Here is a 12,329-nt window from a genome sequence, read left to right on the forward strand (position 1 = left end):
CTAATACTATTCCATACTACTCCATTGGATAGGGCAACTAACTTCTTGCTGTAGGATCATGGTCATCCCTATGTTAGACTTCACTCCCCCAGTCTCAAAAGTGACTAACTACAAGGCTCAGATCTCCAAGTAGTTGAAGGGCCTTCCTAGCAAAAGGTCATGTCAAGACAAATGTGAATGAAGCAAATGAGGTATTGATGGTAAGTGTGAGGGCTTGGAAAACCAGCTGGAGATTGCAGCAGAATGATTGGAAGTGGAGAAAAGCATCATGAAATTGTTTAACTTCTTTGTACCACTGCCATAAATAGTTAAAAAAGTTGCACTTGCACCAAAATGTGATTTTGTATGAGATGGAGGGGCTGGAACTAAAGAACTGTGTGGCTCTCTTTATGAACTGCCTAGTGCAAAAAAAATACACTCTGAGTGACCATCATTCATGAACTTTTGTATTATACTATTTTTTTTAACAAAGGTGTCATCTATACATGTGAGGCAGAGTGTAAGGCCATGGCTGTGCACTGTACTAGACAGGTATTGTTAATTTGACAGCTCTTAAAATCATACCTCTCAACATCTTACAAAGGATTAATTAGTCCAGATAAATTAACTTTAGCTAGCAGATCTAGGGGACTCTCTGTTGCCCTCTATGTGGGAGGAATAAAGATGCCTATAGTAATAAATAATAAAATAATAATACTGAATAAAGTTTCAAGTAGCTTATTCAGTTAAGTAGGTATATGAGTGTTCCTGTTCTAATACATTACATTCAACAGGTCGTTTTTTAAAAGCAGTTACAGACAATGGTAGGAAGGTCTAAGAAAGATGATTGGAGGAAAATCTGAAATATGGAAAATCAAGGAGCTAATCCCAAAGCTTAGAGGTTAGTCCCTTATTTCAATATTCCTGAAAGACCCTTAATGATTTACTAAATTAGCAGCCTGTGGAACCTCATTCTTAGTTAAAAGGTTTTTATTTTTATTTTTAACAAACAAAATATTACAACACACCATGAGTTGTCACTAAAGAACTAAATTTATGAGAACACTTTGACCTGAGCTTCATAAGGTCATCCAATAAGAGTTCATAGGTTCATAGGTTCATAGGTTCATACTAGGCTATCTGCCCGAGGGCATTTACAAGCCTAGCCCATAGTTTTGTGGCTTACGCCACCCCTTTAGTATGGGGAACTATACCCATTATTTTGCTGTGCCTCTGTTGAGCAGTGACACTGAGGTAATCCCTGGGGTATATCTGCGATCTCCCATCCATTGTTCAAGATTTCTCTTGAACAAGGCCAGCGAGGTGCTCTGCCTCACATATACCGGGATTTTATTCCACAGCATAGGGAGTCTTTGGGTGATGAATCTATCCCTCCAGCATGTCCTATTAATAGCCGTGTCGAGGTTTAAGTCTCCCGCCCTTGTGGCTCTGACGGATCTAGATTTTTGAGGTGAAGCATATTCATCAAATCTGGGTTTGACATGGCCTTGTATGTTAGGCAAAGGTCACCTCTGAGCAAGCGGTGGCGACTGAATAGAGCTGGAGTTCTTTCAGTCAGGCAGCATAGGACAGATGTTTGAGACCCTTTATCCTTTTGGTGAGGAACTTTTGTGGCCTCTCCAGCTGCTGCAAGTGTCGGGTCAGATACATTCCGAATGGGGCATTGTACTCAATCATTGGTTTGATGAGTGATGAGTATAGGGAGACTATGACCTCCCTTGATCTAGATGAGAATCCCTTCATGATAAGGTGGGCAATGTAGAAGGTCTTCCTAACTACTTTAGCTACATGGGTGTCGAATGACAGACTACTATCAACCTGGGTCCCCAGGTCCCTGATAACTTCTTCTGTGCTCAGTGGATTGCCACCTATTTGGTAGCTAGGGTAACCTTGTTTTTCCCGAAGGGTATGACTATGCATTTTTGGCATTTAACTTTAGGCCATGGCTCTGGCACCAGTTATCTGTTTCTGTGAGACCCTTCTGAAGGATATCTGTGTCAGATGTGTTTTCTACTATGGCCCAGTTTGCAGTCATCTGCAAACTTTGTCAGCCATAACCCTCCTGTGTTTGCTTGTACTTTGGAAAAGTAGATGCCAAACAAGAGTGGGCCCAGGACTGAGCCCTGTGGTACACCACTTGTGACAGGCTTTGAGTCTGACATGGCGCCAGCAACTCTGACCCTGTGGGTTCTGTCACTCAGCCAGTTTGCAACCCATCTTGTGATGTATGGGTTAACATTTAAGCTGATGAGTTTTTCAATGATACCCGAGTGGGGTATTGTATCAAGGCCTTCGCCAGATCGAGGTAGGCTGTATGGACTGCCTTTCCCTTGTCAATGGCTTTGGTGACTGTTTCAAAAAGTCAACCAAGTTTAGAAGGCATGATCTGCCTTTGACAAAGGCAAACTGGGATGGATCCAAAGTCTGCAAATTCCCTATGTCTTTATTTATGAGGTCCATTATGATCCTCTCCATGGCTTTGCAGATAAGGCTTGTCAAGCTAATGGGCGGTAATTTCCAGGGTCGGTGGAGGCACCACCTTTGTGAAGTGGGACCACAGTTGCAGTGCGCCACTCCTGGGTGCGTATCCAGAGGTAAGACTATGATTAAACAGCTGTCCTAGCTGTGGGTTTAATTCCTCGTTGAGTTCGTGGAGCACACAGCCGGGACACCATCAGGTCCCATGGATGCTGTGTTTTTGCTTTGGAGAGAGCAGTTCTCACTTGGGCGTTGGAGATGTTTGGGGGCTGCAATCGCTTGGTATAGATATCTCTCCTTTTGGGGAGGGGAGAAGTTTGCACTGAACCTGTCAGCCAGTATGTTGGCAATGTCTGTAGGATCAGTAATCTTCACATCATTTTGAACTAGTTCTGAGCATATCTGGGAGTTTCCTCCCAGGTTTCTAACATAGCTAAAGAAGGCCTTATGATTGTCTTTTGAGTCTTTAGCTATTTTATCTCAAAATTTGCTTTGGATGATTTTATGAGAGCTCTTAGTTTTTTACTTATAGTGATCAAGGGTGTCTTACCTTTTAAGGATTTTGCTCTATCTTGTAGTAGCTTCCTCCTTTTGTTGTAGAGTTTGTTTATGGCTGGGGTCCACCAGACTGGGCGCTTGCCTTTGGTACAAAGAGTCTTTGTTTTGCTTGGGATTGCCTTATCCATGCAGTCCTGCAGGTGCTGGTAGAAGGCATTTGTAAGTGATTCAACGGCTTGAGTACTGTTTTCCGCCGCTCGGGGCCTTAAAGGAGACCACACTAGTCTTTAGAAGTGTGAAGTCGGCTTTCGAGAAGTTCTTTACTGTGGTCTTTTTATTTCAGGTGGGGGTGGGATGAGGACCTCCAGCGAGATTAGTTTGTGATTTGATCTCACCAGTGAGGGGTATACTTCCAGTGTTGAACATTGTGCTCTCATGTTCGTGATGATGAGATCAAGTATGTTTTCTCCTCTTGTGGGGATGGTGACTAGTTGTTCCATGGCATTTGAGTTTATGAATTCCAGGAACTTTTGGGCTAGGGTGTTTGGGCTTGAGTCGTGTTCCCAGTCTATATTAGGGTAATTGAAGTCACCTAGTATGATGGTGTTTGGTGATACATTTATCCCCTCTAGTGTTTTCAGGAAGGCCATGTGAGGTTCCTGAGTTTGTGAGGGTGGCCTGTAACATGCTACAATTTGCAGAGCAGTCTTGCCTATGGTTAATTGCACCTGGATGGTCTCCGATGCATCGTGCATTGCCACCAGTCTTGAGGTGTGGATGTCTTTGATGAATATGGATACCCCCCCTCCTTTCTTGGTATTGTCCGGATTTTGGGGCCGGAACGCATGATAAGAGGTAAAACTTGATAGTGCTGGGGTGCTCTCAGGAGCCTTGAACCAGGTTTCTGTCACTGTACAGACATCGATGTTCTCCATACTGAGAAGGGCCTCGAGTGCATGCATTTTGAGATTTAGACTTCTGGCATTGAGCAGCATTACCCTTAGTTTTTTTCCTTTTTTGTGTTCTAGGGTGGTAGGTTTAGAATTTGGGCCTTGCCTAAAAAAGGCACTATGGGGTGGCAAGAGCCTTTGCCAATATCCGGAATCCCAGGGGTGACAGGTGCAAGCCGTCCCTTGCCAAGCAGCGTGGCTTGTCCAGCATGTCATCCCAGGCAGACAGACATTGGATCCCCTTTGAATGACACCAGAGTTTAAGCCAATTGTTAAAGCTGATCATCTTATCTCTGTATTGTGGCATCATTCTTGGTGAAGGTAGGATACTGCTCAAGGTCAGGGTCATACCTGCCTGGGCTACATAATCAGAGAGCTCCTCAATGTCTCTTTTCATGTAGTCCAAGGAGGTACGTCTCAGGTCGTTTACACCAGCGTGGACAATGACCGAGTCGTTTGTACCTGCTGTTGAGAGACCTGAGTGCTTGCGTTATGTGGCGGATTCTAGCGCCCGACAGGCAGCTTACTGTGACCTTCTCCTTACTCAGTCTGGTGAGCGGGACGTCAGTGTGTCTGACTATGGAGTCACCAATGACTAGTGTGTCTGGCATTGTGTTTGGCCTTAAGGGCTGTGACTGTTTGACACTCTGACTGTGAGGTCTATGTGTTGCAGGTGTTGTGTTCTGAGGTGGTGGTTGTTTGGGTGTCTGCTTTGGTGGCCTCTGCTGTTTTGGTAGATTTTGATCAGAGCCCGAGTATGTCTTTGTGTGTTTATGTGTATGATTTGAGGTTGTGATGGTACTATGTGAGACTGGGTCTATAGTGTGTGTGGTAACCTTCTCCTCCTGACTGGTCTTGCCAGTCCTATGTTGAGAGAGCTCAGCCTCCAGTTTGGCCGTATAGTTGCATCTCTCGCATGTATTTGTGTTTTGTGGGAGGAGGAGAGGGTTGTCTGTGTACATGAGGCAATTGTAACATTGCCTCAATATTCCCAGGTTCACCAGCTGAGCAGGAGAGGACACTAGCAACTGATCCCTCGACATGCTAGAAGGACTAGACAAAAACTTTAAAAGAGATTCCGGGGACGTGGGTGACCGAGAAATGGGGGTTTGCCTTTTGGGGTGCTATCTATAAGAGTGCCGTATCAAGGTAATAAGTACTGTAGGAGCAAGTGCTAGGTTTAACAGATAGAGAAAAGTCTACTTGGAGTCAAGTAGAGATGATCTTTTTAGGTATTAGAGAAAGTGCTAGTAACAGGGATGCTTAGAGGTAAGATTGAAAAGAATGCACTCTGCAGTGTGCACTAGAGAAGTTAGATATGAAAGTAGGTAACTTGAGTTTTACCTGTTTAAAAAGTTAAGATTTAGTGGAGAGTTACTATTTTTAAAACAGCAAGATGGACTGAAAGGGGTGGTTACTTTTGTATTTTGATACTATGAAATACTGTAGGATGGCCAATAAATTTAAATAATTGAAGGGGTGGGATTTCAAAAGTGATGGTTTTGTGATTACTCACATAAGCCAGTGAAAGTAGAGAGAAATGAGATATATGGTCAGATTAACATAAGAGGCGGGCAACTAGAAAGACAGTGGTATTTAACAAGACAACTTAAATGGATGGGAGGGAGGGAAAAAATTCTGCCTGACTCAGAACAGAGAGATCTGTGGTCTCTTTTGAAGTTTTAATATGCTGTTAAAACAGAATGCAAGCAAAACACAAGGTAAAGAAAACAAACTACAGTATTCAAAAGATAGAAAGGCAATACAGAAATACAAAAAATAACAGCAAACTAACCTTTCCTTCACAGCAAAGTGTAGCAGAGTCTGGATGAGCCTTTCTGGTTTGTAAACTGATTTAAAGGATGATCATTGAAAATGCCTGCTTTTATGAGCTTATCACCAGACTTTATTAGCATGTTTTGTATCTCCTATAACATGGGAGTCTGTGTCTGCATTTTCTAGGTAATACTCTTTGAAGCAAATTATGAAAGCTTTATTACAGAACTTTTTCCAGTCTGACTTATCATTATCAATGCTTGTATCACACGTAATATGAGAATTTATGAGGCTCCTAGTTTCTGAAATACGTCACGAAGGACTAATACTCTTGTTTGTCAAAAAAAAAAAAGATTACAGTGCCTGCTTATCAGAGGCTCATATATATATATATATATATATATATATATATATATATATATATATATATATATATGCGACAAATGTGACCTGTCCCCATTCTTCTTCCTGATGAAGACAGACCTTTTTATATGCAAGGGAGGTAGTCACTTAGAGCCATACTAGGTGACTCCCATTTTTTTGCAAATTACATGAATCCAGAAAAATAGCTTACAGTAGAAACAAGCATTCATACTGCTGCAATAGCCTATGGGTTGTATCCTGCCAAGAATACAACAACCAGCCAGCTTTCTAAAGCTTTAATCAACACCTACGCAGTGATTGTGGCCGTCTGCAGCAGGGTATGCACATTTTTTCTTTATTTAGTCGGCTTGCTTATTTGTACAGAGTCTTTCCCCAGTTGTCATGTGCCTCTAGTAAAATTATCCTCCGTCCTGCAAAATCTGTTATTCCAGATAAATATGCAAAAATCTATCCATTCCCATCATGCTTGATAGTGTTGCTAGATTGCTTTATAGACATAGTGACTAAAAAGGCTTTCATTCCTCAGGCGAAGGTAGATTTTTATCAAGCTACAGAAAGAAAACTTTTCAGGAAATGAGGCCTTTTGGCTTCCATGATTCTTATGATTCCTTTTGCCGGGTTACACATGAGAAGGAAATAGTGGTAGCTAAAAAACACGCAGACCCAATATTCTCATCATTTGGATTTTTGCATTCCAATCTTGGGCTTCATTAAGTCAGAACTACATGGTGGAGAGATCAAATGGCTCAAAATCCAGGTTTTCCCTTTTCTTCACCAACCAAATTCTCAGATTTTTCTTGGGTAGCAGTTTCAATGGGGGTAAAAGTACAAGGGCTGGTGACAATTCAGAGAGATCAAATCACATCAATATGCAAGAAATGTTGGCAGTGATTCATGCCATAAAATCTCTGCATCATCTATGGGTCCTAGGTCACTTACAGATAATTACAGAAAAATAGCAGTTATGTGCTAAATAAGGGGCACCAAATCAAACCTTCTGTGCAGCCTGCAGTGATGGCTTGGGAGTTAGCTCTTTAGCACCACTAGGCTCATCAAGCTTCTTACATACTGTCAGAGCAAGACATAGTTGCAGACAAGCTGAACAGATCCTGGGCAGACCCTCATGAGTGAAAACTTGATACAGAGGTTTTCCAGAAGTTCATCCAGATATGAGGAACACCTCAAGTAGATCTGTTTGCTTCACAGGTTCATAGGTAGGTACTAGGCTATCTGCCCAAAGGCATTTATAAGCCTAGCCAGAATGTGTTGGCTTTCGCCACCCCCTTAGATTAGTTCCCTGTGCCTCTGTCCAGCAGAGCCACTGAAGTGATCCCAGGGGTAAACTTTCTGTTTCCTATCTACTCATCAAGGTTTCTCTTGAAGTGTGTTAGCGAGGAGCTCTGCCTAATGTAGACTGGAATCTTGTTCCAAAGCATGGTAAGTCTCTGGGACAGGAATCTATCCCTCCAGCACGTCCTATTTATTGTTGTGGTGAGGTTTAGATCCCTAGACCGTGTGGCTCAAGGGGATATGGTTTATTTAGGTGGGGCATGTCCATCAATTCTGGGTTGGTCATGGCCTTCTATGTCAGGCAGAGATCACCTCTGAGTATGCGGTATGCAACCGAGTACAGCTGGAGTTTCTTCATTCGAGCTGCATAGGACATCTGTTTGGGGCCAGTGATCCTCTTTTCACAATGGACAAGTAAACTGATTTTGTTTTAGAACACCCTGCATGCAGGATTGGAAAACAGATGATTTTTCTTTCCCCTAGTCAGATATATTCCTGCATGCATTTCCACCCTTTCTAATGATATCAAGGATAATTTTGAAGTTTCAAAAGGATACCCCAAAAATCATTGTGATGACTCCTTTTGGCCCAGGCAGAATTGTTTCTTCCTTCTAAGTGAATTGGCTGAGGGCAATTTTGACAAGCTTCTGTACAGACAGGATCTACTCATACAGATTGGGGTGCCTGATACATGTAACCAAAGTAACCTTTTACTGCATCAACAAGAACAGAAAAGATGTAAGCACTTACTGCACCTATGCAAAATAATACATTTATTGGATAGACCCAGTAAGTACCTGCATCAGTTATGTTCCTGTTGGATGCAGTGGAAGGTTACTTTGGTTACTGATGCTTGTTAACACTGCATTTGCACTGTTTTAATTGGTGTTTGATAAATCCTGAACTTGAACAACTGTAACTGACTGCCTGGATGATAACGTCTTAACACCCTTTAGGTACCTGTTTTCTGAACATGTGCAGCAGGTATTAATGGAGACGACAAAGACTACTACTAGAAAATCATACATTATCAAATTGAAAAGGTTTTCGAATCAGTGCCAACAACAGAACCAGCACCCATTCAGGGCTAGAGTCTCTATGGTTTTACAGTATTTGTATGAGTTACTATCCTGTGATTTTCTTATTCCTCAGTTAAGGTTCATTTGTCAGCCATTTCAGCATGTCTGCCCATGAAGCCCCCTCTTTCAATGCAGTCTCAAGTGAAAATCAGTGGCTACTCCTTGGGATCTTAATTTTGTGTTAGACAAGCTAACACTTGCTCCATTTATACCTGTTCATCTGGCTGATTTGAGATCCTTAACATGGAAAACTGTTTTTCTGCTTACTCTGACCTCTGTAATCTCTTAGGGTGGCTCAACCCTCCCTCATTTTCGACAGAGACAGGGTTTCTCTGAAAACGAATCCTTTTTTATGCCTTATGGGAAGCTAAGTTTACTTTAAGCCAAGCTACCCATCTCCATGCCTTCTTTCTAGAACCTAAAATGAGGGGGATTTGATACTTTTTCCTTTGAATTTCCACAGACAACTTATGTACCATCCTGACAGAATAACATCTTTCAGAAATTTTTATCAGTTGTTCATTTCTTTTGATGGTAAGAAGAAAGGACAACCTTTGTCAAGACAGATGATTTCCAAATGGTTTTCTCAAGCTATTACCTTTTGTAACTCCTACTACAATAAAACTAGTCTAGATACGCAAGGTAGGGTCAGAGTTCACTCACCAGGGCCTTGCTTCATCAATGGCTTTTTAGGAAGAGAGTTGGAATCTTGATGTGTTCTAGAAACAACAACTTAATCCTCTCTGTATAATTCCCTGGGTCGATAGTAGAACCACCTTTATAGGCTCAAAGTTTCGTATGTAAATACTAGGTTAACTGACTTGAATAAACATTTTAAGCCCAGCCAATAACCTGAGGTTATAATCAAACCCAGTACTTTTTGTCTATGAGATAAAGACCTTGTGTCTTCAAAAAGCAGGATACTACAGAAAGTGTGTGTCTAATTTTGTGACTATAGCCTGTCTTCTGACAGCGCTCAAAACAGGAAAAGCTACTGTAAAGGTACAATGGCCTCTTGAGGCAGACAGCAGATGTCTAGGCTCTTTAACACTGAATTTCTGAACCTTTTTTTAAATACTCCTAAGTAAAATCAGAAATTGCCTTATTACACAAATGTGTGAGAAGTAGGTTTAGAGACAATGCCACCCCAAGGCATGCACTGGAAGAAGCACCCCGTATTCTATATCAGCAGAAAGCTAAGGACTGAAGAAAGGGCATACTAAACTATTGAAAGACTGTCTAGCAATAACGTGGGCTTTATATGCCTTGATATACCACTTATTAAGCAGGCACTTCACTTTTGGTTACTGATTGTGCCACTCTGTAATGTTTAATTATGCAAATCAATGGAAATACAAAGTTGCGTCAGTGGGCACTATCCCTCCATCTGATTGGGTGTACAGTGACCTTCACAGGTTTAGCCTAGCCAACAGAGATGCCAGGATATAGAACCCATTATTATAACTCCAAAGCCCCTACTTTTGCACTGGGAGGGGGAATAGTCATAAGAAGTTGCCTGAAAAGTTATGATGTGCCTTTAAAATAGGGAAGATCCCTTTAGTGTACTGCAGTAAAAAGAGTATGAATATTCTCAAACCAATTAGCTAGTTAGCAAGATTTTAATTAGTAAACTCTGGTTATATATAAGAAGGATGCCTGAGAGTAGCAAACCAGTTAGAACCTCAACTGAAGGACCAATGTGAAGGAAGATTGAGAGCATTGAGTGGCTCATCCAGTCAGGACTAAGTTGCAGAATGCACCTGGTGTGGAAGTACTTGATTACAGACCTTGAACCAGAGCCTGGGAAAGGCCTATTATTGGATTTTTCTTTTAGAAAAACAGACCATTAACTGGAGAGCTGCATGTACTGTGAATACTGGGTAAAAGTAATTTAAGGTACTCTACTTTTGTTTGACACTGCAAAGCCAAGTGGTCCATGTTTGTTTTTGCTTTTGATTTCTGAAAGATAAACCTGTGTTTTAAGTATATGCTGACTCCAGTGTCTCTTTGGACTTGTAAGTTAGAAATTGTAAAGCTTTATCTTGTATAAGAAGTGCAGTGGGGCTTGTCCTCCTTTTTATAAAAACACATATTCTGATCTTTGCCAATTTTTTTAAGGTTAACTGATTTCTTAATTAGTTGTGACTAAGCACTTAGATCTTGAACAACTGTACCTTAGTTACTCACAGAGGAAACCCACAGCTATTTCTTACTACAGGATATAGGCAGCTCAGAGGACAAGCAGAAAAAAATAGCTAATCAACACAAAAAGTAGGACATGACAACACTGGTAAGATTAGCCCCCCCCCCCACACACACACACGCACATACAATTTATGGAATGGTATCTCCAGTGTTGTGCAATATACTTCCCAGTTGAGCCAGCCCAGTCGTACGGTTCAGATTAAATAGTTTATGGAGAGGTTCTGTAATGACATGTTTATTATTGTTCATCAAACTGCTCAATATGTTTCTGGTTTCTTAGAGGATGTGCTCTTGGTCCTGGACAGCACTTTCAGTACATATTTTAAGTGATGATGGGGAGTTTGGGAGAGAGGGGGATTTTGAGGCTTGTGGTGATGGGGAGTTTGAGAGAGAGAGAGAGAGAGAGGGATTTTAAGGCTTGTGATGATGGTCAGTTTGAGAGAGAGGGGGATTTTAAGGCTTGTGATGATGGTGAGTTTGAGAGAGAGGGGGATTTTAAGGCTTGTGATGATGGGGAGTTTGAGAGAGAGAGGGATTTTAAGGCTTGTGATGATGGGAGTTTGAGAGAGAGGGATTTTGAGGCTTGTGATGATGGGGTTTGAGAGAGGGGATTTTAAGGCTTGTGATGACAGGGGTTTGAGAGAGAGGGAGATTTTAAGGCTTGTGATGATGGTGAGTTTCAGAAAGAGGGGGATTTTTAAGGCTTGTGATGATGGGGAGTTTGAGAGAGGGGGAGTTTAAGGCTTGTGATGATGGGGAGTTTGAGAGAGAGAGGGATTTTGAGGCTTGTGGTGATGGGGAGTTTGAAAGAGAGAGAGAGGGATTTTGAGGCTTGTGATGATGGGGAGTTTGAGAGAGGGGGATTTTAAGGCTTGTGATGATGGGGAGTTTGAGGGAGAGAGGGGGATTTTAAGACTTGTGATGAGGGGGGGTTTGAGAGAGAGGGGGATTTTAAGGCTTGTGATGATGGGGAGTTTGAGAGAGAGGGGGATTTTAAGGCTTGTGATGATGGTGAGTTTGAGAGAGAGGGGGATTTTGAGGCTTGTGGTGATGGGGAGTTTGAGAGAGAGGGAGATTTTAAGGCTTGTGATGATGGGGAGTTTGCGAGAGAGATAGATTTTAAGGCTTGTGATGATGGGGAGTTTGAGAGAGGGGGATTTTAAGGCTTGTGATGATGGGGAGTTTGAGAGAGAGGGGGATTTTAAGGCTTGTGATGATGGGGAGTTTGAGAGAGAGGGGGATTTTAAGGCTTGTGATGATGGGGAGTTTGAGAGAGAGGGATTTTGAGGCTTGTGATGATGGGGAGTTTGACAGAGAGGGGGATTTTAAGGCTTGTGATGATGGGGAGTTTGAGAGAGGGGAATTTTAAGGCTTGTGATGATGGGGAGTTTGAGAGAGAGGGGGATTTTAAGGCTTGTGATGATGGGGAGTTTGAGAGAGAGGGAGATTTTAAGGCTTGTGATGATGGGGAGTTTGAGAGAGAGGGGGATTTTGAGGCTTGTGATGATGGGGAGTTTGAGAGAGAGGGGGATTTTGAGGCTTGTGGTGATGGGGAGTTTGAAAGAGAGAGAGAGGGATTTAGTAGTCATTTCAGGAGTAAAATCTGCACTGTAATTTATTTACTAGCATATTGACAATGTCCATTTGGCCCGAGTGCAAGTTCTGTGCA

The sequence above is a fragment of the Protopterus annectens genome, chromosome 2.part0, assembly GCF_019279795.1.
Source record: "Protopterus annectens isolate FY-2018-M chromosome 2.part0, PAN1.0, whole genome shotgun sequence".
In the NCBI taxonomy this organism is placed as follows: Eukaryota; Metazoa; Chordata; order Ceratodontiformes; family Protopteridae; genus Protopterus; species Protopterus annectens.